Source organism: Chrysochloris asiatica, unplaced genomic scaffold, assembly GCF_000296735.1.
Source record: "Chrysochloris asiatica unplaced genomic scaffold, ChrAsi1.0 scaffold00085, whole genome shotgun sequence".
In the NCBI taxonomy this organism is placed as follows: domain Eukaryota; kingdom Metazoa; phylum Chordata; class Mammalia; order Afrosoricida; family Chrysochloridae; genus Chrysochloris; species Chrysochloris asiatica.
In genome coordinates this window covers 3,591,506-3,595,867 of record NW_006408603.1, presented here as the reverse complement: position 1 = coordinate 3,595,867, position 4,362 = coordinate 3,591,506, and the positions used below count along the sequence as shown (strand labels likewise).

At 40.0% G+C, this 4,362-nt stretch overlaps 1 pseudogene; it reads left to right on the top strand.

The window, feature by feature from the left end:
* The first annotated feature begins 2,967 nt into the window (after positions 1-2,967).
* LOC102830483 lies at positions 2,968-3,532 on the top strand (annotated as a pseudogene).
* Positions 3,533-4,362: the final 830 nt, after the last annotated feature.

The following is a 4,362-nucleotide window of genomic DNA, read 5'->3' as shown; positions in this document are numbered from 1 at the left end:
AGGACATTATGTTGAGTCACATAATGGAGAAATTAGTCAGTCACAAAAGGAGAAATGCTACATAGGACCATTATTGCAAAAGACTAAGAAAAAGAACCCATACTAAGGGCGGGGGGGCAGATTCTTTGATTCTTTGCTGGTTACTGGGATATGGAGGTGGGGTGAGGGGAGGGAGGGAAGGTGGAGCACAGGGTAGGGAATAGACACAGGACAGTTTGGGTGCTAGGGAAGGGGGCAATATACAAGAAGGGGGAGGGGAATGAAAGAACAAAACATATGGGAAAACAATTAGGCAGGTTTGCATGGGCTAAGTGGGACAGAGGCAAATAATGATGTATGCACAACCTTGGAACAACATGGCTCTGGGATACAGGGATTGAGACATGGTTGGAATGGGGAAAAGGGGGATAATATTGTTAGGTTGCTTGGTTGTCTTTTGAATCTTGCATTCTGTGGCATACCATTATAAAATAGACACTTGAGGGGGAGAGAAAGGAATAGCCAGAAATATCACCATAGAAAGTTTGTAAGTCCATCTTCTACCTACTACTGATTGGAATACCTAAAATGGGGCTACAACATGCACAGTGAAGGAGGTTTCCTGAGGAGCCTTTGCATTACAAAAGACGATAGGTGAAATCCTGAACTGCATCCAGAATCTTCTGAGGTGGGAAATTTCCACTTGAAAGGACAAGCAGACCAGCATGGAGTAGCTAGAACAGAAGATACTTCTTGAAAGAAAGACTGATAGGAAAAATACAAAACAATATAGGCACTCTGACTGATTACTACAAGAACAAGCAAGTTGCTCGCTCAGGAGACATCAAGGCAAGTGGTCAGGTTCCCCTCAGGACAAACCCCCTTCCAAGACTAAGACTCAATAGGATTACACACTCTGATTAGTGCCCACATTTGTCACCGATAAGGGGAAGTGAGGGAAAAACAGCAATGAAGCTGCGAGCTAAGCCCTACAGTGTTCAATAGGCGCCTGTGAACCCAGGTGAAGACATCATTGGCCAGCATTGTGGCAAGACCTTGGGTCTCTTGGGCCCAGAGTCAGTGACATAGCCACAGAGGACTAGAGTGGAGAGTAAAGTGTCCATCTGATAAGAAGAGAGGGCATAGGCACAAGAACACCCACACTTGCAGATAATACCCACTTGACCTGGCTTCAATGACTGGATGATCAGAGCTCAACTAGAAGAGTAAAGAAGAGGAAAAAAAGAATAATCTGATACAATTTGATGAACTTGACCTACACCTAAGGATGCAGTAGCTCAAAAGACGGAACAAATCTTTACAGCAAGGATCATTCCCACCCCCTCCATACAGAGTAGACAGTGATGGGCAACTTGGACATTGGCTACCCAAAATGGGGTGGGGTGGGGGGTTTACAAAGGCAAGAAGTGACTGGCTTACAAGCTTTCAAGAGGAAGCCTAGATCCAGATGGTGTGGAGGAAGGTAGAATCTCCACTGAGTAGTATCCAATCTGTCTAGGCGGGGCTGATGAAAGGAGATGTGGATAGGTCTCTTGTGATACAATAGTGAATAATTGTTATCAGGACTGATTGTGAGGGTTGGAAATGTAAAGGTAGATGTTTTGTAGCAAAAGGAGGGGAGTGATTGACTTTGCAGTTCAGGAGCAGAGGTCCCTGGGACCATTAAGGGAGAAGAATGGAGAGTGGGACCCTACCCAGAGAAGCAGTGATGCCAGACATGGATTCAGAGATGACATGGAGAGATGGAACAGCTGGGGACTGTAGACCCAGAGACAGAAAGGAGTGTGCTGATTCCTGGGAGTCAGGCTTGCAGAGTATACTCTTTGGTTGGTTGATGGTGTATGGAGGGGATTGTAACCATGGCAATAAAACAATATACAATAGGATGAATGTAAAGCTAATGTTCTCCCATGGAAACTACCACATAATTTACAATAAAATTTTTTTTTTTAAAAAGGAAAGAAATGATGGATGTTCAACCATTTCAAAAGTAACATATGATCAAGAACCAATAGCAGTGAAGGCATTGGTGAAAAACAAGTCTCCAGGAATTGAAATCTTTCAACAAACTAATGCAGCAATGGAAGTGCTCATTCATCTTTGCCAAGAAATTTGATGACAGCTACTTGACCAACCGACTGAAATAGATATATATTTGTGCCCATTCCAAAAAGAGGTGACCCAACATAATGTAGAAATCAATGAAAAATAACATTAATAGCACATAAAAGTAAACTTTTGTTGATGATAATTTAAAAATGTCTGCAGTAGTACATTGACAGAAAACTGCCATAGATTCAAGTTGAATTCAGAAAGGATGTGGAACCTGGGTTGTCACTGCTGATGTATGAAGTATTTTGACTGAAAGCAGAGATTACCAGAAAGGTGTTTACTTGTGCTTTATTAACTATACAAAGGCATTCTCCTGTATGAATAATGGCAGACTATGGATAACATTGTGAAGAATGGGTATTCCAGAACAATTGGGCTCCTGAGGAAACTGTACATAGACCAAGAGGCAGTTGTTAGAACATAACAAGGGGATACTTAATAATTTTAAATCAGGAAGGGTATGCACCAGGGTTGTATGCTTTCACCATATTTATTTAATTTCTATGCTGAGCAAATAATCTGAGAAACTGGATTATATAAAGAATAATATGGCATCAAGATTGGAGGAAGACTCATTAATAACCTGTCATATATAGATGATATAACCTTGTTTGCTGAAAGCAAAGAGGACTTCAAATACCTACTGGTAAAGATCAAAGGCTACAGCCTTCAATATGGATTGCACTTCAATGTAAAGAAAACAAAAATCCTCACAACTGGGCCAATAAATACCATCATGATAAATGGAGAAAAGATTTAAATTGTCAAAGACATAATTTTGTTTGCTTCCACAATTAACACTCATGGAAGCAGCAGTCCAGAAATCAAATTAACTTTTCCGCATCTACTATGAGAATGAAGACCACTCTCAGCAACCAGACTGTCGACATTCTTTGCAATATCTGAAGGGTCACACAGTTATTGTGAAGGGTCACAGAGGAACCTGGCAGAGGGACTTCAATCACATCAATGTAGAACACAGTCTCCTTGGAAAGAAGTGAAGAGGCTTCACATTGACATGGTGGGGAAATCTAAAGGAACTGGCTACATACAGTTTGCACTATCTGTAATCATGTGTAGAATCTGATCAAGGGTGTTACACTGGGCTTCCATTACAAGATGAAGTCTGTGTATGCTCACTTCCTCATCAACACTGTTATCCAAGAGAGAGGGTCTCTTTTGAAATCTGAAACTTCTTAGTTGAAAATCTGTAGGGTTCAGATGAGGACAAGTGTTCCTTGTTCAATATTTCAAGACCAGAAAGATGAATTAATTTTTGAAGGAAATGAGATTGAACTTGTGTAAAATTTGGCTGCTTTAATTCAGCAAGCCATGACAGTTAAAAAACAAGGAAATATGAAAATGTTTGGATGTCATCTATGTTTCTCAAAAAGAAACTGTCCAATAGTCCGATGAGTAACATATGGAAACTGTCTAGCTATGGTTTTGATGCAATAATATTTATCTAATCAAAATAAAAGAAAATAAATCAAATGCTGTACTGCATTAGGGAAATCTGTTGCAAAAGGCTCTTTAACGTGCTCAGGAGCAAAGGTATCAGTTTGATGACTATGATATGTCTGACCCAAGCCATGGTATTTTGAATCAACTCACATGCACGTGAAAGTTGGACATTGAATAAGGAAGACCATAGAAGAATTGCTGCATTTGAATTATGGTGTTGGAGAAGAATATTAAACGTACTACGGACTACCAGAAGAACAAATAAATCTGTGTTGGAAGATGTACTCCAATATGCTCTTTAGAAGTGAGGATGATGAGACTTTGTCTCTCATACTTTGGGCATGTTATCAAGAGGGACCAGTCCCTAGAAAAGGATATCATGGTTGGTAACAGGGAGGGTCAGTGAGGAACAGGAAGATCCCCAACAAGGTGGATTGATATAATGCAGCACCATTGGCCTTAAACATAACAATAATTGCAAGAATTTCTGCAGGACTGAGCAGTGGTTTGTTCTGTTGTACTTGGGGTCACTATGAGTAGAGACTGACTTGACTTCACAGAACAAAACCAAGAAGCATTACTCCTTTGTAGTCTTCTAAGAGTTTGAAGGTGTTACTGCATTTAGACCTTTGATATTTTTTTTTGTTAGTTTTTATGTATGATGTGAGGCATGGGTCTAGTCTCATTTTTTTGCTTATAGAAATTCAGGTGTCTGAGACCATTTATTAAAAAGATTACTCTTTCCCTATTGGTTGAATTTAGCACCTTAAAAAAAAAAAATCAATT